Source organism: Chlorocebus sabaeus, chromosome 9 (genome assembly GCF_047675955.1).
Source record: "Chlorocebus sabaeus isolate Y175 chromosome 9, mChlSab1.0.hap1, whole genome shotgun sequence".
Lineage (NCBI taxonomy): Eukaryota > Metazoa > Chordata > Mammalia > Primates > Cercopithecidae > Chlorocebus > Chlorocebus sabaeus.
Window position 1 is genome coordinate 34,973,710 of NC_132912.1, and position 25,759 is coordinate 34,999,468.

Genomic DNA, 25,759 nt, shown 5'->3' on the forward strand with positions numbered 1-25,759 from the left:
TTACTGGATTCTCATGCTCATTTGCTCTCTTTTTTCTTCATCTTCTCATCCAGTTAAAAACTAATTAGGCCATACTGTTAGAATGGAAACTCTTAGAAAAAAAAAAAAAAGCAAACAAAACAGAAAATAGCAAGTGTTGATGAGGATGTATAGAAATCAGTACCCCTGCACATTTCTGGTGAAAATGTAAAATAGTGCAGCCACTGTAAAACAAGCAAACAAAGAAACAAACAAACAAAACAATAACAATAACAAAAACAGTATGGCAGGCTGGGCACAGTGGCTCACATCTGTAATCCCAGCATTTTGAGAGGCCAAAATGGGTGGATGGCTTGACCCTAGGAGATCAAGACCAACTTGGGCAACATGGTGAAACCCCGTCTCTACTAAGAAACTACAAAAATTATCTGGGTGTGGTGACACGCGCCTGTAGTCCCAACTACTGGGGAGACTGAGGCAGGAAAATCACTTGTACATGGGAGACAGAGGTTGCAGTGAGCTGAGATGGTGCCACTGCACTCCAACCTGGGCGACAGAACCAAACTCTGTCTCAAGACACAAAAACAAAACAAACAAAAAAACAGTATGGCAGTTCTTCAGAAAGCTAAACAGAATTATCATAGATCCAGCAATGGCACTTCTGGGTGTGTTCCCAAAAGAATTGAAAGCAGGGGTTCAAGCAGATATTTCTACATCCATGTTCATGGCAGCATCACTCACAATAGCCAAAAGGTGGAGGCAACCCAAATGTCCACTGATGGATTAATGGATAAGCAAAATGTGGTACATACATGCAATGGCACTTAGTGGGGTATCATTCAGCTTTAGAAAGGAATGAAGGACTGGGCGTGGTGGCTCATGCCTATAATCCCAGCACTTTGGGAGGCCAAGGTGGGTGGGTCCCTTGAGGCCAGGAGTTCGAGACCAGACTGGCAAACATGGTGAAACCCTGTCTCCACTGAAAATAAAAAATTAGTCAGGCATGGTGGTAGGCACCTGCAATCCCAGCTACTCCGGGGGCTGAGGCAGGAGAATCACTTGAACCCAGGAGGCGGAGATTGCAGTGAGCTGAGATTGCGCCACTGCACTCCAGCCTGGGTGACAGAGTGAGACTCCACCTCAAAAAAAAAAAAAAAAGGAATTAAAAATCTTACACATGCTACAATGTTGATGAACCTTGAAGACATTATGCCAAGTGAAATCAGCCAGACACAGAAAAGCAAACATTGTATTGTTCCCCTCACTTAAGGTACCTAGAGTGGTCACATTCAGAGAGACAAAAGTACAACAGTTCCACTTGGCTGTTACTGGATTCTCACGCTTATTTGCTCTCTTTTTTCTTCATCTTCTCACCAAGTTAAAAACTAATTAGGCCATACACTTAGAATAGCAACTATTAAAAAAAAAAATAGAATAACAAGAATAGTCTCCCTCGGGGGAGGAGAAATGGAGAGTTATTGATTAATGAGTACAGGGTGTCAGTTGGGGAGGAAGAAAAAGCTCTGGAGATAGTTGGTGGTGATGGTTGTACAACAATGTAAATGTACTGAATAACACCAAACTGTACGTTTACAAACAGTTAAAATGATACATTTTATGTTATATATATTTTGTCACAATTAAAGAAAATTCATAAAAGGAAAGAATGTTTGGGCTGTGGGAAAGGAAGCTGGCGTCCGGGATCTAGATGCTCCCGTGCTTGCATGATACTTGACCCTGGGTTCTTTACTTCCTGCCTTCCAGGTCCTGAAAGTCTTTAGTCATTCATTCATTCATTCATTCATTCATTCATTCATTCATTCAACTAATGTTTATTAAGCGTGTACTATGTGTTTAAGTTAAAACTGAATATGTTGGGAACTACTGATTGTTGGTTAAATGCAGAATAGATTCGACTGAAATCATCAATACATGGAAATTACCAAAGAATTTTTCTATTAAAACAATATAATCGTTTGCTATCCTCATTGCAGATTTTTCACATTCAGATATAGACTTGATTCTTAAATCAGTGTGTCACAAAATATGAAAGCTGCAAGGAAAATGATCAAACCTACTAAATCACTCAGTAAAATAGTATTTTTTCAAATAAAATTCAGGGATCACTCATATCATATAATACAGTATTAAAGCTGGTACACAGCCTTCTTAAACAGTCTAAATGGTCATGATTGGACCAAAAACATGAATTCACTGTGAAACACGAAACATGGAAGCACATCCAGGAACTCATGTGGTTCACCTGAGCCCCTAGAAGTATAGAAAGCAAGCCGGGTGCCGTGGTTCATGCCTGTTATCCTGGCACTTTGGGAGACTGAGCCAGAGGCTTGAGGCCAGGAATTCGAGACCAGGCTGGGCAACATGGCGAAACCCCAACTCTATAAGAAATACAAAAAGAAATTAGCCAGACATGGTCATATACGTGCCTGTAGTCCTAGCTACTCCAGAGGCTGAGGTGGGAAGATCACTTGAGGCCGGGAGGTTGAGGCTGCAGTGAGCAGTGATGGCACCACTATACTCCAGCCTCAGTGGCAGAGCAAGACCTTATCTCAAATTAAACAAAAAAAGAAAGAAAGAAAGAAAAATAAAAGAAGAAAAAGTCCACATACATATTTATTTCTATCCCTTTATGCTACTGATTTAAGTGATAACACCTGAAACACATACTGTATTTTTTGTTATTATTTAATTGTCCTCTAAGTTGCAACTGAAAACTGAAATAGTTTGTTCTTTTATTCACAATTTTTTTTAATCTGTAAAGCAATTGCAAATTGAAAAGTCTACATGTCAACAAAGGCAGTTCGGTAACTGTGGCATAGTATAAGAATGTGGACTTGGGGTCCAAAAATCTGCAGGTCACTAGATATATGACTTGGGAAAAATAAATCTCCGTGTTGTTTTATATCTGAAAGTAAGAATAATAATGCCAACACACCCTAATTTCCAAGCTTACCATGTACATGTGAGGTAGGCTTATATTTCTGAGGATGTTTTTTAGTCATGCTCTAAGAGATGATAGCATGCTACAAGTCATGCTCTAAGAGAAAATGGAGTTTCTTTTTAAGTTTAAATAAGATAGTTGTGCATTTAATGCTGTATATAACAGTTATTAAAATGCTATGTAAGTCCAGATTTTTTAAACATATAATAATAAATGGTTATTAATCAGAAAAGAAAAAGAAAACTAGTAAGGCACAACCTATAAACGGGTTTTGAATTCCACATTTGTCATTGGGCAAAAATTCCTACAGACTTAACCCCTGCTCTATTATTTCACCTATCGATTTCCCCACCACAGTGAGGAAAATAGTTATTTGTCCCCCAAATTTATGATCCCTCCATCTACTCACAGTTCACTTTGCATCTTTCCTTTTCTTAATCAAATTTACTTTTTATTTTATTTATTTATGTATTTATTTATTTATTTTTGAGACAAGGTCTCACCCTGTCGCCCAGGCTGGAGTACAGTGGCACCATCTTGGCTCACTGGAGCCTTGACTTCCCAGGCTCAAGTGGTCCTTCCACCTCAGCCTCCCAAGGTAGCTACAAGTGTGTGCCACCATGCCCAGCTAATTTTTGTATTTTTTGTAGAGATGGGGTCTCGCCACATTGCGCAGGCTGGTCTTGAACTCCTTGGCTCAAGTGATCCAGCGACCTCAGCCTCCCAAAATGCTGGGATTACAGGCGTGAGTCACTGCCCCCGGCCAAATTTACCTTTTAAGTGCAAGGTTTAAAAACATTAAATTTATTTTTCTATTGCTATAGTTTTACTAATTTTAATTTTTTTTAATCTACATGACTTGATAAGATTATTCCTCTCTTGAACCAACAGAAACACAAAGCAGGTAACAATAATTCCTATTGTGGACTGATTCTTTGGACAATCATCCAAACAACTAAAACACAGTATACCCATAGAAAATTGTGAAGTTCTCTTGCTATGGCATGGTTTTAAAACCAACAAAAAAATGATGATTTTAAATTGGGGGGAAAAAAAAACAAAACAGTGATCTAGGGCAAACCAAGACCTGTGAACAAAATCTGGCTGACTTCCTGTTTTTGAAAATAAAGTTTTATTGGAACACTGCCATGTTCATTTGCATAGATATCATCCACAGCTGCTTTTGCAAAACAAAGGCAGTTGAGCAGTTGCAACAGAGATCACATGGTTTGCAAAGTCAAAGATATTTACAATTTGGTCCTTCGTAGAAAAAGATTGCCAACTCTTCATCTAGGGACTAAATAGCAGAAAAAGGAAATAGAAGCCCCTCTTTCTTGCAGTAATGTTAAAATCACAATTTCTAAAATATAAATATTTTGCACCAGGTTGGAAAACAGGCATTCAGCCTAATGCTCATTAAAACCTTACACTTAAAGGTCACTCTGTGGTCAGTATTCTTTGCTGCTGGATGACAGGAAGTGTGAGTAAGGTTTCTTTCTCTGCGAATGAACAACTTGCTGTGTCCAGATTTGTTTTGTAAGGATAAACAATATGATGCAAAAAGCAATGACATATAAATGACAAAATGATGTAAACCTTTTCCACAAATTGTTGGATGGGTTTTTAGACCAACCTGACCTTCATTCCACTTTGAGAAGCTGTTTCTTTGGGACTTCAGGTTTTGGTGCAGAGGTCACAGGAGGTGGGCAGTGGTATGGTGGAGGCATCCACACTCCCCTCTTTCCAGCCTTGGTAAGCTCTCTCCTAAGTTGGAAAACAATGCTTCAACACCTATTGTACAGTCTACACCTTCCTTCACCCCAGGCACAGTCAAGCCTTTTGCTGGTTTGACTCCATTCCTTTCTAGCTACCTAAGCCAATAAATTCACATTTTTGCTTAAGTACTTTGAGTTGGGTTCCTGTCACTTAAAATCACAACAGCTTTTTGTCAGAATCGACTCTTTGGCTCTGATGTTCTGATTTTCACTTCCAGTAAGCTCATCTGTGAGGGATGCTGCACATGACGTTTAATGCTAGATGTGCATTAAAATCACAGGTCCAATATTTATTACTTGTGTACACATTTGAGCTTCACTTCTTACCTCTACAAAATGAAGATAATACTACCTGCTTTCACAATTGTTGCGATGATGAAAGGAGATGACGTATTTGTAAAGCATCAGACATGGAAGAGACAATAAATATTGTGGCTTTTTTTTTTTTTTTTTTGAGATATAGCCTTGCTCTTGTCACCCAGGCGGGAGTGCAATGGCACAATCTTGGCTCACTGCAATCTCCGCCTCCCGTGTTCAAGCAATTCTCCTGCCTCAGCCTCCCTAGTAGCTGGGATTACAGGCACCCACCACCACACGTGGCTAATTTTTTGTATTTTAGTAGATATGGGAATTCACCATGTTGGCCAGGCTGGTCTCGAACTCCTGACCTCATGATCTGCCCACCTTGGCCTCCCGAAGTGGTGGAATTACAGGCATGAGCTGCCGCGCCCAGCCTAAATGTTGTAATGGCCTTTCAGTCCTCCCCTACCAAATCACGAACAATGGATCGAGAGGTCCTAAGCCTCACCTTCTCCTACTCATCCTATGCATACTCAGTCTTCTAGAATTAATTTAATCACTCATTTGTGAATCCTCACCTGCCCACCCACCACTTTATTAAGCTCTAGATGTCAATTCTCAATGATTCTATAACCCTCTGAGATTAGCACTCATACCATTTATAGCCCTCAAACCAGTTTTTAAGAACAACTTTCAGGGCTGGGTACGGTGGCTCACGCCTGTAATCCCAGCACTTTGGAGAGCTGAGGAGGACAAATCCTTTGATGCCAGGAGTTCCAGACCAGCCTGGGCAACATGGCAAAACCCTGTCTCTACTTAAAAATATAAAAATTAGCTGGGTGTGGTGGCATGCATGTAATCCCAGCTACTCAGGAGGCTGAGGAATGAGAATTGCTTGAACCAGGGAGGTGGAGGTTGCAGTGAGCCCAGATTGAGCAACCGCACTCCATCCTGGGCAACAGAGCAAGACTCTGTCTCAAAACAAAGAACAACGTTCCACTTTATTCATAATAGCAATATATATTCATTACAGAAAATTTAGAAAATACAGAGAAATACAAAGATGAATATACAACAAAGGCATAAATCAGCTATATTCCCCATCCTACAACCCAGAAATAATTCATTCTCTCTCTCTCCCCGCCCCCCAATTTCTGTCTCTCTCTGATTCTACACATATCCCATTAGTATACTTTTAGTTGCAATTAAGAGAAAACCTGGACTCAACATGCAATTGGTTTAAACTATAAGAAACAATTAGTTCACATAATAAGTTTGGAAATAAGATGAGTTATTTAGCTGGACAACTCATCAAAAGTCAGTCTTCAGTTACTCAACGAGGAACTAGGATCGAGACAATTTTAATATTCCTTAAATGCTATTATTAAGACATAATGAAAATCAGTCAACAATATCTAAATAATTAAAAGAAGTGAATAAATCCAGCAAATCAGCCGTAGTGGAAATTGACTTGCAGTGGGTGCGTGTTTGGTGAATTGGCTCTCGGTCACTGACCTGCAGCCTCCAAGGCTAATAAGTCAACAGATCAGCAGATCAATCAGCTGGGGCCTTTGCATTTTTCCACATTCCCAGGCATGTCAGCTCAGCCTCAGGCCTGGCTGCATGGTGCTTTATCACATGTAGACTCTAACATTTAATGGAAGAATGACTTTGTCTCCTGCTCTTAAAGACAGAGGGAAGCTTTTCCAGAAGGCTCTCCACTCTCATCCCCCTCGCTGGCCTGGAATGAATCATACTCCTGGCCTCAGAAGATCACCAGCCAGGGGAATTCACATTCACCACTCACCGATGATTCACTCCCCAGGGCAGGCCTGGTGACTGCCTCCCCTGAAACACACAGCTGTGCAGAGAAGAATAGAAAGCCCAACAAAATTGAGAGGTGTTAGGAAGGAGAAGGGAAGTGGTATGGGTAGGAAGTCAACAGTTTCTGCCACCGTATCTTTTTGACTTAACACATTTAAATTTCTCCATGTCCATATATAGTTTTTGAAAACATGATTTTATCTGAAAACATAATTGCATGAAAGCATCCTAGTTTATTTAACAAGCTCCCTGCTGTTAGGCATTTAAGGCAATTCAATTTTTCACTATCATCAACCACTTAGAATTTTGTCCTTAAACTGCCAAATGAATGTCCATAAATCCATTGCTTTGAGTCATGCTGTTTCTCTTACTGAATAAGAATTAACATTTATGGTTAAAGATGACTTTATCTTTGCTTACATGCCATCAGTGAATCAATATATGAATTTTCAAGAAATGCTGGATTTGTCCAATACATACGTATGTCCTTTTCCAATCTTTATTATTAGCTTTTATGCTTCCTCACTTTCCCCCATCTAGAAGAGCTCTTGGCAAATTTTAAGAAACCTTTGCTGATCATTTTGCCAGGTCCAATAACGAACCAATCTCTGCCTTCAGGAGCTTATAATTTAGTAGTTTTTCTTGAATTAACTCTCAGTAGGCAGATCACTTGAGGCCAGGAGTTCGAGACCAGTCTGACCACCATGGCAAAACCCTGTCTCTACTAAAAACACAAAATTTACCTGGGCTTGGTGGCGCATGCCCGTAATCCCAGCTACTCAGGAGGCTGAGGCATGAGAATCGCTTGAACCAGGGATATGGAGGTTGCAGTGAGCCCAGACTGAGCAACTGCACTCCAGCCTGGGCGACAGAGCAGAATCGCTTGCATCTCGGAGGTGGAGGTTGCAGTGAGCCAAGATCACACCACTGCACTTCAGTCTGGGTTACTACAGAGCGAGATTCTGTCTCAAAAAAATAAAACAAACAAAAAACCCCACAAAACTCTCACTAGATAAAGATACATAAATGACCAGGACTGTCTGAGTCATACATCTGTTTAATATTTACTGAACATCTATTATGTGCCAGGCCCTGATCCAGAATCCAGGGATGGCCAGGCACAGTGGCTCATGCTTATACCCCCAGAATTTTGGGAGGCCAAGGTGACAGGATCACTTGAACCTGGGAGTTCGAGGCAGCAGTGTGCTGTGATCATGCCACTGCACTCCAGTCTAGGAGACAGAGCAAGACCCTGTCTGAAAAAAATAAAATAGACTAGAATCCAGGGGTGCAATGCTTTTGGGGAACTTAGCAATATTCTTAGGTACTGAGAAAGAAGCCCAAGTGAATCTTTCAAGTTGTTCTTCCTACCTTTTCTTCTCAAGCCCTTTGTCACTTAGAAAGGAAACATCTGGTCTTTCTGCCCTTATCTAAATACTGTTGAGAGAATAATTCGTGTAGATTTTCTCACCTTTGGCCTTGTCACTGTCGTCATAGATAATGTGGCTATTTGAACAAAGGGCTAGACTCAGCCAGAGAATGTCATTTTACAAACTTTATTTCTTGATGCAGCCTGCAGTTCACAAGCAAGGCAGGAAGTGCTGCTCACAATGAACTTAGCTGGCTGTGGCTGCAAATAAAATGGGAGTCTTCAAACATTGCTGACCCAATGGCCAGGTCCTCTCCCCTGGGACCCTGGCCCTACCAGGGCGTGAGAGGCTGCAGAGGACTGGGCTCCGAATTAGGACTTTGTTCACTTTGGAAGTTGAGGGATAGAATATCACCCTTACAAATGGGAATTTAAGTGTAAACAGCTCTGTACTTTCCCAGGTGACTCTGCTTTAAAAACAAGCATATAAACATTTCATTTTTAATGAAATAAAATTATAAGACTCTTTCCACCTTTGTAGGTTTGTCTAAATTAATACAATAAATGAGTTCCTTTCTTGGCTCAAAGGGAATAGCTTGGGAAAAAAATATCATCGTTCATAGAATTTTAGAGTTGGAAGGGCTCTTGGAAATTATCTAGTCTGATGACAGGGAAACCTGGCTGCCCATGGAAATGACATGGACAGCCTTCAAGAACTGACAGAGCTGGGCACGGTGGCGCATCTGTATTCCCAGCTACTCTGTAGGCTGATGTGGGAGGATCCCTGGAGTCCAAGAGTTTGAGACCTGCCTGGGCAACACAGCAAGACCCCTATAAGAAATATTTCAGGACGCAGTGGCAGGCACCTGTAGTTGCAGCTAATCGGGAGGCTGAGGCAGGAAGATCACTAGAGCCTGGGAGGTTGAGGCTGCAGTGAGCTAGGTTCGCCACTGCACTCCAGCCTGACAAGAGAGCTAGACACTGTATCTGAAGACAAAACAAAGCAGAACCCCAGGCCCCACCTGGCCAGCTGTATGGGATTCCCAGGGTACTGGCATGACACATTTACTCAAACATCAACTTCTTTCTTTAGTTTGTTACCCCCCAAAAAAGGTCAGTGAAGCTAGAGGAGAAGCACTGACTGCTGAGAACTGTTTGACTCTTCGGGGGAGATGAGAGTTCAGTAAATAGATAACGGAGGCAGAAACGGCAGGCGCGAGAAGAGTCCCTGGCATAGGAGCTCCTGGCCAGGACGCCAGAAGCAGAGCGCCGGGGTTTATCTGAGCAGCGTCATCGCTTCCTGCATTTCTGAGAGTCCTGCCCTGGGAGGAGTCCGGGCGCTGCCCCTGCCCCCACAAGCCCATATTCCTCCTCTCCCGCACTGCATTGCAGAGCTAGGACCGCACTGAGAACCCAGAGAGCCCTGCCGAGCCTTAATGCAGCAGCGGATCTGACAAATCCGCCGGGTGCACAGAGCACCTGACTCATCGTGATGTGTCAGTGACTGGGTGACTGGACGCGGTTCCGCACAGAGCTCCTAGTCCCATCCCTCCCCGAGGGCGATGACAGAGGTGTAGGCTCCTAGAAGTGGCCAGGCCTTGCAGCAACGCTGCTCGCAGGAGACGCACCTACGGCAGAAGCTCAGCCAGTAGCTTCGGGCTGGCTTTTCTGCTTCATGCAGGTGAATACAAAATGTCCTTGTTTCCTTCCCTCCGTCCCACCTCCAGTGTAGTAAAGCTGATTTTTCTTAGCAGAGAAAGAGCAAACGTTAATTTTTTAAAAAAGATACATTTTTAAAAAGCAAACTTAAATCCAATTCAAAGAAAGATGAATTGCTGTGACTGAATTATCCAATAAGATGCATTTATTCAACAGATATATTGACTACCTACTAAGCACTAGACACCGTTTTAGGCATTGTGGAACAAAACAGGCAAATATTCTTGCTTTCTGAAACTTACATTCTTTTTTTTTTTGAGACGGAGGAGTCTTGCTGTGTCGCCCAGGCTGGAGTGCAATGGTGCGATCTCGGCCCACTACAACCTCCACCTCCTGAGTTCAAGCAATGTCTCCTACCTCAGCCTCCCTAGCAGCTGCGATAACAGGTGTGCGCTACCACAACCGGCTAATTTTTGTATTTTTAGTAGAAATGGGGTTTCACCATGTTGGCCAAGCTGGTCTCAAACTCCTGGCCTCAAGTGATCCGCCCACTTCTGCCTCCCAAAGTGCAGAGATTACAGGCGTGAGCCAGGACACGTGGCCTGGAACTTACATTCTTAAAATGAAAATCATAAATCTTGGTAATCTTGATAATTAATGAAACACACATAAATGATGGTTTCCTTTCCCTGAATTAAGAGCTTCCTAATGTTTATTTAAGTCTTCATATTTTAATATTTAAAGGAGCAGCAATTTAATTAAGTGGGAATATTTGAAATAGTGTGGCATCACAGCAAATAGGAAGAATTAAGTTAATCTCACTCTTCCATAATATAATAGAACCCCTTAAAGTCACACATTAATGTGAAAAGCAAAGTTTAGTAAAATCTATGATTGAGGATCAAAATCCACAAACTGTCAAACGTCAGTTTTTTTTACTCTGTAGTTAACCTAAAAACTACTGATTTATTAATATTACCAGTAGCTACCATTTATGGAACACTATCTATGTGCCAAGCACTGTGCAAATATGCATTTTTAAAAATTAAATTATTGCCATGAACCTTTGAGGCTGGTCTTGTTCTGCCCATTTTACAGTGATAACTGAAACACAGAGAGGTGAAGTAACAGGTCCAAGATCACACAGCTCTAGAATGAAATTCAAACCTGGCATCTGGGATTAATGAATAAATTCTACTGCCTTGCCAAACCTTCTTGTGAATCTATCGTGGATTATAGACAGGAAAATTATAACCTAGTGGTTAAGGGCTTGGTGTCAAGCACACTCGATTTGCATCCTGGCTCTGCTGCTACAAAGCCAAATCATAACTGCTTTGTTGTTATCCTGGGGATTATAGGATAATTCGTGTGAAGCGCATGGGACAATTCTTGGGTCTTAGCTCCCAACTAATGTTAACCATGATAATGACGGTCAAAAAGATGTTGCAAATCAAAACCACAGTGAGATACCATCTCATACCAGTTAGAATGGTGATCATTAAAAAGTCAGGAAACAACAGATGCTGGAGAGGATATGGAGAAATAGGAACACTTTTACATTGTCGGTGGGGTTGTAAACTAGTTCAACCATTGTGCAAGACAGAGTGGTGATTCCTCGAGGATCTAGGACTAGAAATACCATTTGACCCAGTGATCCCATTACAGGGTATATATCCAAAGGATTATAAATCATGCTACTATAAAGACACATGCACACATATGTTTATTGTGGCACTATTCACAATAGCAAAGACTTGGAACCAACCCAAATGTCCATCAATGATAGGCTAGATTAAGAAAATGTGGCACGTATACACCGTGGAATACTATGCAGCCATAAAAAAGGATGAGTTCATGTCCTTTGTAGGGACATGAATGAAGCTGGAAACCATCATTCTGAGCAAACTATCGCAAGGACAGAAAAGCAAATACCGCATGTTCTCACTCATAGGTGGGAATTGAACAATGAGAACACCTGGACACAGAGCGGGGAACATCACACACTGGGGCCTGTCGTGGGGTGGAGGGCTGGGGGAGGGATAACATTAGGAGAAATACCTAATGTAGATGACGAGTTAATGGGTGCAGTACACCAACATGGCACATGTATACCTATGTAACAAACCTGCACGTTGTGCACATGTACCCTAGAACTTAAAGTATAATAAATAAATAAATAAATAAATAAATAAATAAATAATGATGTTGGTTGTAGGCCAGAATCTTGACTTACATATAAACTCTCTTCTTATTTTATCTCCCAAATTTTGAAGTTTGAGTTCCTGAATCTTTAGAGGATAATGATGGTCATCAAATTGCTGTTTTATTTCCTTCTTGACTTATCATCACTGTTATCAAGTAGGTAATAGAGTGGTATGCTAAAGAGCAAGGGCTTTGAAGCCAGAATAGGGTATAAATCTTGGTTCTGGAATGTGCTTGATGTGGAACTTGGACTCATCATTAAAGGTTTAAGCCCCTGTTTCTCAAGCTGTCTACAGTGAAGGATCAGGGTTTTTTTTTTTAACCTTTGTGCCTTGCTTTTTTCTCCTTCCTTCACTTCTTCTGTTCTTCCTTTCTTGCTATTTCCCATCTGTTAGGGACCAATACTTTTACAAAATGCAATAAAAATATCCTAGCAATGCCAAATTGCTCTACATATTCCTCAATACTAACTCTCAAGTTTTGTTCTAAATTCATTGTGGACTGTTAACAGGTTTTTTTTTTGCTTTTTTTTTTTCTTATTTTTTCAGAAATAGAATGGGTGGGTCGGGTGCGGTGGCTCATGCCTGTAATCTCAGCACTTTGGGAGGCCAAGGTGGGTGGATCATGAGGTCAGGAGTTTGAGACCATTCTGGCCAACACGGTGAAACCCTGTCTCTACTAAAAATGAAAAAATTATCTGGGCTTGGTGGTGCGTGCCTGTAATCCCAGATACTCGGGGGGCTAAGGCAGGAGAATCACTTGAACCAGGGAGTCAGAGGTTGCAGTGAGCTGAGATCACGCCATTGCACTCCAGCCTGGTGACACAGTGAGACTCCATTTCAAAAAAAAAAAACAAAAACAAAAAAGAAAGAGAATGGGTGGCATTTGTTTCCATTAATAAGTTTTTCAATGGTGATTTGTGAGATTTTGGTGCACCCATCACCCGAGCAGTATACACAGAACCCCATTTGTGGATTGTTAACAGCTTTTAGATCACACTTTGAATGTCATTACTCTAAGCTTTTGCTTCCTGTGTTTCCTAATTTATAATGTTGGACCCTAATATTTATTTCACGTGATGATTGTCAAAAATCAAGTGAAATAATATAAATAAATTGCTTATTACATTAAGTGTCTAGTATATTGTGAACACTGAGAAATTAGGAGCCCCTTATGATGCCTATGTCAGAAACAGGGACAAAGAGACAGATTTGTAAGAAGTAGACACTCGAGTATTCATAGATGAGTTCCATCTAGGTTAATTTTCTGCCCACCCCATTGGACACTCAGTTGTTCCCTTGGGAGACGTATCCCAGAACTCCTGTTTTTTTCAGTGATGTCTTAAAAGGGATAAGTGACTAGCCTGGGCCAAGCCACGAGTCGTCCCAAAGCTCTGCACATTCTAAACTCTCAGCCTGCTGTTCTATTTTGCTCAGTATACACATGACCCTAGGATGACACTAAAAATAAGCAGTATAGACATTAATATGCCTATCTAAAAAAAGTGAGTACCTTATGATCAGGATTTTAATTGTGGCTCAGGATTGTAACTCTCCCTGTAAAACACAGTCAAATTAAATTGAGAAAATACCGCTTAGTCTATTTAATAACAGTGCTATTACTGCATTGGCATCCATTTGGCTTCAGAAGTGGGATGAATAGAGGTCCCTACAAGGCTAGAAGAGGGCATAGTGATGCCCTGTAATGACACCCATCAGAATGATTCATGTAATAGACAGTGATGGGTTGTCAGGAAGTGCAGCTGCATCACAGTGAATGTCAGCATCCTTCAGGCAATATACAAAGGCTGTATGAGCATCTAAGTGTTTAAATCATGGTGCTGACATGAAACAGGAAGGGTTTCCCTGCTCATGGTATTTAATTGATTCTGGCACGAGCTGCAGCTAAAGCACCAACAAAACATAAAAAGGGAAGATAGCAAATATCACTAAGATGTATCTGATTACTCTAACCTGAGTGATAGCCTCAAAATTCTCAGCAAAAATCACCTCGTAGGCTGGGTGTGGTGCTCACACCTGTAATCCCAGCACTTTAGGAGGCCGAGGTGGGCAGATCACCTGAGGTCAGGAGTTTGAGACCAGCCTGGTCAACATGGTGAAAGCCCGTCTCCACTAATAATACAAAAATTAGCTGGGCATGGTGGCACACACCTGTAATACCAGCTACTCGGGAGGCTGAGGCAGAACAATTGCTTGAACCTGGGAGGTAGAGGTTGCAGTGAGCTGAGATCATGCCATTACACTCCAGCATGGGCGACAAGAGTGAAACTCTGTCTCAAAAAAAAAAAAAAAAAAAAAAAATCACCTCATGAAGACAGCATGAGGCATGAGTAAAAGCTCTCAGAATTCAGATTCATACCAAATGTAAGTGTATATCAAAGTATACCCAATAATCACTATTAAAAACACTTCACATAAAGTATATCAGAGAACAACGAATCCTGTTGTAAATAGCATTTAACTTTTCAGCTGTGATAGGGAAAACTATAACACTGAAACCTATCCGAAAGATAATATCTGTCAAATTTCAAGCACCTGAAAAAACTTCTATAGGAAATAGTTTCCGAAACACCAAGGGTTTGGTCTAGGTCTTGCTGCTATCAGCACAGAAAGCCAATGACTGAGAGAAGACTTGCCAAGGAAGAAGGCTTTAATTGGGTGCTGCAGTTGAGGAGATGGAAGCTCAGTCTCAAATCCATCTCCCCCACCAGCTAAAACTAGGTATTTATATAGCAGAGAAGAAATGTAACAATGTGTAAGAAAATAGGAACTCAGAAGGGGCAAGGAAGCAATCAGGATGAATGAGGGGTCCGCATCTATCCCATTGTCTGGATGGGGTGATGTGGGGAGTTCTAGTTCTTTGGTACTTTTTTTTTTCACCAGGCCTGATGGTCATTTCTTGGGGAAGGAACTCAGATAAAACACATACAAGCTTCAAGCTTTAAGACCAGAGGGTCAATTTCTATGTTTATATTATAAAAAATAACAATAACAACTATCTATGGGACTATGGGTGAATTTCGAAAGTCTCAAACGTAAATAAACTGTTAGAGGAAAAAGACGTGAAAGTCGAATAAAAAGTCAGTACGAGTCAATTCAATGAGAAGAAATATCAGTACATTGACAGGTTATGTGGTTTAAAACAATGGAGCATATCCTAGAATTGATCATTTTCTACTAGTTGAATTAGCAACATCAGTTTCATTATCAGAGGGTACATAAAAGTAGTGGTGTAGAGCTGGAAGAAGAAAAGTTCTAGCTTCTAAAGCAACTGGAACAGAGGAAAAAGAACATTAAAGAAACGACATGGAAGGTAGCACAAGAAGAGAATAAGGCAGGTTGCAGGTAAGCAGCTAAAGTGGTTATGAGTAGGAGCTTCCAGCCGCACATATGTGGGTTGAAATTTTTCTCTAAAATCGGGTTGGTGGCTGGGCGCAGTGGCTCATACGTGTAATCCCAGCACTTTGGGAGGCCAAGGTGAGAGGATCACTTGAGCCCAGGAGTTCAAGACCTGCGTGGGTCAGATAGTGAAACCCTGTCTCAAATAATAATAATAATAATAATAATAATAATAATAAAACAATAAAGTAAAATGGGTTTGACAAGGTCTACCTTGAAGATTTAATGAGATAATATATGGAAAGGCCTTAGCACGATCCTAACAAGTGCTTGGGTAGTTCTGAAGCCATAACCACAGACCTGAAGTCTAAATGACTCTTTAAAAACTCATGCTTTTCCTTTGATCCTTTCTTGGAGAAAGATCTCCTGTTGTTTAGCTTTTGAGCCATCCTAGATGTCATCCCTGTCTTCAGTTTTGCCTGCCATTTTCATTTCCTCTCTTTGGGATGGCTCACATACTCATTTCCCCCTTCCCAGCCTCACTCTGGGACAACTTCTGTGCCCTTCCAAGGTTCATAATCAGGAAACGGAAGAGTAATTAGTACATATTTCTAGTTCAGAAGTCCTCTCAAGAAGAAAAACAACTAGAATGATACTGATGATTACACTTTCCAAGTGAACAAACAATAATATCCATGAAAGATTTTAAAAATAATTTTATGCATAACTAGAAATGTTGGGGACTAATGAGCTAAAACAGTTTGAAATTGTATATCAATGTGTACTAGGAAAACACTACCCACAATAAAATATTTTTTAATGAAATTTGGATTTGAAATTTTTTTTTTTTTGAGACGGAGTCTTGCTCTTGTTGCCCGGGCTGGAGTGCAATGGTGTGATCTCAGCTCACCGCAACCTCCGCCTCCCAGGTTCAAGCGATTCTCCTGCCTCAGCCTCCCGAGTAGCTGGGATTACAGGCATGCACCGCCACGCCTGGCTAATTTTGTATTTTTTTAGTAGAGACAGGGTTTCTCCATATTGAGGCTGGTCTCAAACTCCTGATCTCAGGTTATCCACCTGCCTCAGCCTCCCAGAGTGCTGGGATTACAGGTGTGAGCCACTGCGCCTGGCCTGAAAATTTTTTTTTAATTCTACACTGATACCGTAGCAAGCTCAAACCCAAGCTGCAACTCTACTTGTAAATAGTGCAATACTGACTTTCTTTTCTTTTCTTTCTTTTTCTTTTTCTTTTTTTTTTTTTCCAAGACAGGGTCTCCCTCTGTCACCCAGGTTGGAATGCAGTGGCGCCATCATAGCTCTCTGCAGTCCAGAGCTCCTGGGCTCAAAGGATCACCTCAGCCTCCCGAGTAGCTGGGACTGATGGCATGCACCACCACATCCAGCTAATACTTAAATTTTTTTGCAGAGATGAGGTCTCACTATGTTCCCCCAAGTGGTCTGGAACTCCTAGGCTCAAGTAAGCCTCCCAGCTCAGCCTCCCAAATTGTTGGGATTACAGGTGTGAGCTGCTGCTCCTGGCCAATATTGTCTTATTATGTAAATGACAGTAAGATTTAGATATACAGGAAAAAAAGGAAAAATAAATTTATTTTCAATGAGTTATAGTAAGTTCAAAATTTCAAAATGAAGTGCAAGTATTCAACCTGACACTGGTAACATTAGAATCTAATCAAAATGGGATAACAGCAAAAGTTATTTCCTTTCCACCTATTTTTGCATATATCCTGATTGACCACCTGCAAGACTTTTACTATGCTTGAGGTGCTGCTACTAATTTACATTTCAGGCCTGTTTTAGATGAGTCATCCTGTGAAAAAAGCTGTGGCCTCAACTATATGTAATCTTTTATGCCAAGTAATATTAAGTGTTTCTTGGAACATCTGACAAAAGGTACATTCTGCTCTGCCAGCCTAGTGCTAGCAAAAATATTTCTCCTTAGTAACCCAAGGTAAAGAGCATATATATTTCTGAAAATCATAAAGTCCTGGGCAGGATGAGAAATCATTTTACATGTTCCTCAGGCTTACAGTTTGAATTAACTATTGAGAAGCAAATAAGGCTCTAGCCTGTTTGTAAACATCTCCAGAGATGATTATTGCAAAACTTCAGAGACTCGTTGCTATTCAACAATTCTTTGTCTTCTTCAAACAGAATTCAAGGGTTGGGTTTATCCTCATTTCCTCCACTGTGAAGCGGAAGAGCTGAACACTGGCCTCACCCTCACTGCAGATACTTGACGTTGACAAAGTGGTCTAAATGCATTTAATTTTCCTCAAGTGTCTGGTGTTTTCTGTACATAGACATACAATCGCCACCTGATGAACCATCCCTAAAGCTTTATCTCTCACTTGAACAATTTCACTCTCTTTTCCTTGCTTCCCTGCAGAATTACCTCTCTCCTTCGCACACACACTAACAATTTTAGCTTTCGATATTTAATTTGCTGTAAACTTCCATTTTCTGTATCAGAACTATCATTTTTAAATTATTCTCATCACAGGCACCAAAATGCAACTTTTTTCCTCTAGAGGTAGGAGATTTTTCACAAGAAAATAATGCTTTTTGCCTTTTATTCAAGTGGCTGTTTTCAGTGATTAAAGGAAAACATTCCGGCTGTTTTTAGATGTCTGCTTACTAACTCAATCCTGAGGACCCGTCTGCAGAACTCCTGATCATGCCTCAGCAAAGATACCAATTATTCCAGTTTCTACTACAGTTGCTTAATACTAGTGAAAACTGTAGCTGCTAAACTGTGAATGTCAACCAGTGATTTCTAATTCCTCTGAAAATCAAATTTCCCTCACAACTTAGGCTGGCTTCAAACAGCAACAACTACTGTTAGACTCCTAATTTAATGTTTTCCTGTCTTCTATATTGCTCCTCTCTCCTATTTTTTTAGCTTCTTGATTAAATTCAAGTGTAGTCTCTTTAAAGACCTGCTCCTCCCGTGCCAATTTTAATCAGCAGGGTGTGGGTCCCCAGGTGCACCCTGGCAGATTGAATATTTTTCAGAGTGCCAAAGTGAAAACGGTTGAGTGGCTTTACTATACATAGCAATAGCCTAGTATAATGTGAAGGCTCTTATCAGTAACCAGCCCTCAACCCTCCTGGTTCAGTCAGTCCACTGGCTTTAGTTTTTTCTCTTAGCTTTTACTCTTTTGCCGTTTGATCTCTGTGGTTCTTCTCTGAACTCTCATCACCAAGTTAAACAGGTCTAACTCTTTTGAAGGGATGAGTACTATAGACAGCATTCTTAGAAGGCTCCGACCAGCCTGTCAGTAATGATACAACAGAGAAAATAACAACGTCTTGAGTGTTAAGGTTACTGACCAAGGCCCCGGGGTAGTTGCCACTGCCCAATCAGGCCAGTGAGACTGACCCAAGGTGCTCAAGTTGGTGGTATCCCAAGGTATTTTAAAGGAAAGGAGCTAAAATATGTACCAGCACCATCATTTCATAACATCTAGTATTTCAGTTAATTTTTGCATTACATATATTGTCTCATTTAATTTACTATCCATAAGAACCCTGAGAAAGAGGTTCTTACCATCTCCATTTAACAGATGAAAAACCTAAGGCCCCAAGAGGAGGTGTTAAAAATCAGAAAGAGATTCCAGGCTTGTCTGACTTCAGAGTGCAAGCTTTTACATCAAATCATGCTGTTGTGCAAAATACGGTGGGCTGGGAAAGGCTTCTCAGCCCACCAGGGTGCTTTGCGGTCCTATTCAAATGGTCGAAATGGTGTACGAAAAAAAGAAATGGTATATAGCTTGGGGCACGGACTATGAGGTGTTTTCGCACTTACTAGAAAATTGTCCTCTATAAATATTGAATCTTCTTCTTCAATGAGTGGTTCTGAGTCAACCAGAGAGATGTAAATGTTTTACAAATGTTTTGCAGTAGCATATGAAGCCTCATAACTTTGCAGAAACCAGTAGCTTCTATTTCACTTTCCTTACCTCAGTTTGATACTGCTTGGAAGGGTGGGAAAAGGTGACTAGGGATATAAGAAAAAATAGAGAGGAAATTGATATGGTGCCAAAGATATAACATAGAAATATTTTTCTAAAATAGACTTTGGGATGCTCGAACAGGATTTCCAGGAGGCTAGATTCAAGTTAGTGGTAAGTTGTCCACGCAGTTTTAGGATCTGGGAATATGCTTGATTACTACAGAAAGCTTTGGGTGCAATTTTTATATTAATGGTGTCTACAAGCATGCCCTTTTCAGACTAACATTTGTCAATGGCTCTATACTGTCAGAGTTCACCTGTCTCTATCAAATCTGTGGACAGATGGTCCCTATTTTGAGTTTATGTAAATTATTTTAGGTTAATGTTATAGTTTATCGTGTCTGGGTTTTCCATTCTGCCTTTTTTCCCCCCGACTCACTTTCCAATATACCAACATGATTTTGATACTAATTCTGTTTTCCACAATTAACTATCCATGCAGCTTATCTGTAAATGAGTAAGTCTCTCAGTACCACCTAGGACTCACTCTTGTGAAACGTTTACATCTCTCTGGTTGACTCAGAGCCACTCATTCAAGACGAAAATTCAACGTTTCTAGAGGACAATTTTCTAGTGTGAACACAACTCATAGTCTGTGCCACACACCGTATCATTTCTTTTTTCAAAAAAGTAGATTTTATAAAGATGTAATTATAATCACCAAGTATTATTTAACGTCCTTAAAAGTACTATCAATACTGTGCTACATTTGTTTCATACTGAAAGTCAGAGTTCTTGGTAAAATAAGCCTTTTCCTCTGAAACTCAGAAATTGCCATATAGGATAATTATATATTGCACATAAAAAAATAAAAAAATATATATTGCACATAAACTTCTAATGATAAGCATAAGAATTTGCTTCCTTGGAAAGGGGAGTTATATTGAGGTAGGTACATTTTTCAAATATAGCCCCTAATTCATTTTCTGCTACTAAAAGTTTATGTTTGGCAGGGGGAGAGATGAAGTGATGAATTTATATTTTCATTAATGTGTAATTTTGACAACTAAAGTTAGAGCATGTAAATTGCCCTTCATGTTATTTTTATTAATGTTTGTATACTCCAATAATTGTTCAATTATAATTAAACTATTCAGTGTTTCCATCAATTTAAAGAAAAACAACAGAAAAGATTAAGTGGAGTGGGCAAATTTATTTAAAGCATAAAGTTAGAGTAAGATTAGAAGGAAATTCAGGAATATGAAGGGAATTTTATTTGTTGAAATGTTGACATTATGTAGTATGTATTAATTTCTGTACATTTATTTTTATTTTTATTTCTTTTTGAGACGGGGTCTCACTCTGTCACCCAGGCTGGAGTGCAGTGTGACTCGATCTCAGCTCACTGCAACCTCCACCTCCCAGGTTCAAGCAATTCTCCTGCCTCAGCCTCCCGAGTAGCTGGGACTACAGGCGCCCGCCACCACGCCTAGCTAATTTTTGTATTTTTAGTAGAGACAGAATTTTGCCGTGTTGGCCAGGCTAGTCTCAAACTACCGACCTAAGGTGATCCACCTGCCTTGGCTTCCCAAAGTGCTGAGATTACAGGTGTGAGCCACTGCGTGCAGCCTAATTTTTGTACATTTAAAATGCAGCATGTGTAATATATAATTTTAACTCTATATTATGAAAATTTATAAATACACAAGTAGAGTCACATGTAATGAACCATGATATGTCTATCACCCCAGATCAACAATTATTAATGTTTTATCATGGTTACTTCATTCAACTTTTTCTTCTTATCTCTCTGAGATTCCTGGTTATTTTATCATTTTTCATGTCATTTTATCCTTATTTGTCTAAAAAACTGTGACATTTTCTTACATACTCATAATACCAGCAAAAAAGTGATGATTTCTTAATATGATGTAAAACTCAGTCCATTTCCAAAATTCCCCCAATTATCTCATAAATGTCTTTTTATACTTGGTTTGTTAAAATCAGGGTCTAAATAAGTTTCATTTATTCCATTTAATAGTTATGTCTCTTAAATCCTTTTTTCTCTTCATATTTTCATTCATTCATTCTTTTTTTTTTTTTTTTTTTTTTTTTTGAGACAGAGTCTTGCTTTGTTGTCCAGGCTGGAGTGCAGTGGCATGATCTCAGCTCACTACAAACTTCACCTCCTGGGTTCAAGTGATTCTCCTGCCTCAGCCTCCCAAGTAGCTGGGATTACAGGCATGCACCACCATGCCCAGATAATTTTTGTATTTTTTCTAGAGATGGGGTTTTACCATGTTGGCCAGGCTGGTCTTGAATTCCTGGCCTCAAGTGATCCACCCACCTCACTCTCCCAAAGCACTGGGATTACAGGTGTGAGCCACCACACTCGGCCTGTTCATTGGTTTTTAAAAAACCTTTTCTATGTGTTTTTACTTTTTAAAAATAATAAACTCATGAGTTTTTATAAATTTAGTGTGCTTGAATAAATTGCAGTCATTTTTCCTCTTAGATGTTCCATTTCTCATCTTGGACAGTGGAAGTCTTTCAAGCTGGCCCCATGTTCTTCTAATATAGCCAAACTAATCTTAAAGAGTCTCTTTGTTTTCTGGTGTGTGTGCACACACACACATACAGACACACACACACACACACACACACACACACACAATCCATCTTATTCATTTCCTATTTCAAGTTTCAAATCCATGATTTTCAAAACACCTGGTTGGTATTTCCAATGGACCACAATTTTGATGCTAGATGTACTCCTTGCTTCTGAATTATTAATGATTTTAAGTCTTCTCAGTGTACCAAAGTAGGAAATGGTATTTTTTTAAATTGTGGCAAAATACACATAACAAAATTTATCAACTTAACCAGTTTTAAGTATAGTACAGTTCAGTAGTGTTAAGTACAGTCATGTTGTACAACCAATCTTCAGGATGCTTTACATATTTCAAAGCTCTGTACCCATCAAATAACATTCTCCCAGTCCCTCAGTCCATGGCAATCACTATTCCATCTTTTGCCGCTATGAATGCTCTACTCTAGGTACCTCATATTAGTGGAATCATACAGTATTTATCTTTTTCTGTGGCTGGCTTATTTCACTTAGCATAATGTCCTTAAGTTCATCTATGTTGTAGTATGTGTCAGAATTTCATTCCTTTTTAAGACTGAATAATATTCCATTGAATGTGTGTGCTACATTTTGTTTATTCCATTCATCCATCCATGGACACTTGTGCTGCTTCCACCCTTTGGCTGTTGTGTATAATGCTGCTATGAACATGGGTGAACAAATACCTCTTAGAGATCCAATTTTCAATTTGTTTATGTACATATCAGAAGTGGAATTTCTGGATCATATGGTAATTCTAGTTTTAATTATTCGAGGGACCACCATATCGTTTTCCACAGCAGTTGAGCCATTTTACACTCCCACCAAGAGGGCACAAGGGTTCCAGTTTCTCCACATCCTCACCAATGCTGGTTATTTTCTGGAATTTTGTTGTGTTGTATTTTGTTTTAATAACAGCCATCTTTATGGGTGTAAGGTGCTATCTCACTGTGGTTTCAATTTGCATTTCTCTAATGATTAGTGATGCTGAGCATTTTTTCATGTGTTTCTTGGCCATTTGTTTATCTTCTTTGAAGAAATGTTATTCAAGTCCTTTGCTCATTTTTAAATTGAGCAAAGCTGGGGCTGACTACAGGCACGAACCACCATGGCCAGCTAATTTTTTGTATTTTTAGTAGAGATGGGGTTTCACCATGTTGACCAGGCTGGTCTCAAACTCCTAACCTCAGGTGATCCGTCCGTCTCGGCCTCCCAAAGTGCTGGAATTACAGGGGTGAGCCACTATGTCCGGTCAAATGTGGATACTATTAAAAATACTTTGTTGACCAGCCTGGCCAACATGGCGAAAACCCATCTCTACTAAAAATACCAAAAAAAGCCAGGCATGGTGGCAGGCGCTCGTAATCCCAGCTATTCAGGAGGCAAAGGCAGGAGAATTGTTTGAACCTGGGAGGCAGAGTGAGCCGAGATCACGCTCCAGCCTGGAAGCGCAGGTATGTTATTACACTCCAGCCTGGGTGACAAGAGCAAGACTTTGTCTCAAAAACAAAACAAAACACAAAAACTTCACAAAAAGGATTATATACTGCAACGCATTGTGCATCTTGTTAAACTTGTCTAATTTTTATTTAAAACTGATGATTATTCCATTCCTTAGATGTATTTGAATTTATTTAATCAGAGAATCATTGTTTAAATGTAAGAATGCAGTTCTATCTATCCTGTAAGCTAGAGATCACACATCAACAACATTTACTGGTGAAATTTCGAATGAAGTGCTTCATTTCCACAAGCCAGTGTTCTGACTATAAGAGAAAAATTGTTTAGTTGACGTTTTTGGCATGTGGAAGCCACTGGAAAATTATAGATAATGAAGTATGTATTTTTATCATAAAAGGAGAAGAGTAATTAAGGACTTCCATGTAAACTTAGCTAAATGAAGAGTCAGGAATACAAAAATATTCTAATATTAACTATCAAAACTCTTCAGATTAAGATTATTTCAGTTTAGTACAATAGCACAAAATGCAAAATTCTTTCAACTTGAAAGTTTACCCAACGGCAGCCATAAGCAGTTCTAAATAGGGAATTCTTGTGGTCATAAAGGGAACAGCCTATGACATCAGCCAACAACAATGCAGAAATCTTAAAGTAGAAGCGTCACAGGACTTGCTCTTCCAAATGCTGCATGACAAATATTACTAGGAAATATACTTAACATTTATTTATTTTTATTCTCAATTTAAATAAAAATTTACAATGGTTTTAGTTACGGTGATTTTTAGACATGATTTGAAGTCATTTAAGTCCTAATACGTAAACTGGAATTTGAAATTAAAAGTTCGTTTCTCTTTGAAGTTTATCTTACCTTGAAAAGTAGACATAAACAGCATACTCTTTAGTTGTCCGGTTCGATCACAAAAGATTCTGCTTTTTCTGTTCTACCTCTTGCAGGTTAAATAACATGCAGTGACAATCATGTTATAAGAAAATATTTGGAAGTACTATCTGATGGTTTAAATATTGTTTGAGATAAGACTTATCAATATACAACTCACAGTTCCAGGGCAACCACAGAGATATTTGTTTAGGCATGTAGTCTCTAAAAGAACTAATGGTGTAAGTGCTTAAAATAGTTATTCTTAATGTTTTGTTGTTAAGATCTCATTCAAACCACAACAATGCAGATATATAAGTAAAATTCTGTCTAGAATTTTAGGGGTTTCATAATATCCCGTTCATAGGCATGAGGCAAGAACTCTGCCTAAGATAGTATGTTGTGGGGATTAATTTGTGTGTTCTAGGGGAAGAGGGTGGGAGGGAGGTGCAGGGAAGGTGTTCTTACTTACCCCAAATGCCTTTTTTTAAGTGAAAAGTATCCTTCCTACTCCCTAATGTACCTGGCCTGAAATTGAGCTGTTCCTAACTTAAAATTGCAACTGCTAACTTTCTTCAAGATGCAGTTAAATGAGAAAAGAAATAATATTTTTTATAGTCACTAGCTGTAACACATTGGCAACACAATCATTTCCTGTAATGAGTGACCCTGGTTCCTAAAAATAACTCCAGTGCTAGTCAATTGCTTATATTGGGCATTTTTTTAATTCTTATTTGGGAAGGACATTCCCTTCCACAGCTGAAGAAACTCAGTGTTTGAAAAGAGCTGCCTAAAACACTGTTCCCCGTAGGCTGTTAAAAATGTTCAGCATCTGAATGCTGGTAAGGAATGCTCACACCCAGTGGAGGCAATGCTGTGTGGACTCGAAAAGGAAAAATGGGGCCCCTATATATGGAAAACAGGAAGCAGAACTAGTTGAGGAAGCCTTACTCATCTGTGACCCATATTCAAAGCCATAGTCCAGCCACTGTTACCTAGAAAAGGAAAAGGCTGAATGGCTAGCCTAAGCTCTAAGGGACACACTGCAAATCAGGTCAGACTGTTGTGCCAATTTTCCACCTTATTTTCAAATAAGCAAAGAAATGAAGCCTCAGTATAGCCTGGTGGATACACTGACACATGCCATACCTAGTCAATTGCTGGTTGCCTGATAGCAAACTTAATTTTTTACAGTTCCTCTGGCAATACTCCGTTATGAGTATAGAAGAGTGCTCACTAAATTGAAGCCCTCAAGCAAAAAAAAAAAAAAAAAAAAAAAGTTGCAAATTCAATACACTTCCAGTTTCTCTGCATTATATGACTATTTGCATGTTATTTATACATATGGAGACTGAAAAAGGAGGAACTGGCAGGACCGTCTCACCCCTTCTTG

The 25,759-nt window shown here is 39.8% G+C and overlaps 1 long non-coding RNA gene across 1 annotated transcript; it reads right to left on the reverse strand.

Annotated features, from left to right (window-relative positions):
- Window positions 1-2,068: 2,068 nt before the first annotated feature.
- On the reverse strand, window positions 2,069-7,926 carry LOC103238099 (uncharacterized). Its single transcript, XR_005236393.2, has 3 exons — window positions 7,584-7,926; window positions 4,580-4,705; window positions 2,069-2,378 (listed from the first exon to the last, which is right to left on the reverse strand). It is a non-coding gene; the product is annotated as an uncharacterized lncRNA (long non-coding RNA).
- Between the last annotated feature and the right edge of the window lie 17,833 nt (window positions 7,927-25,759).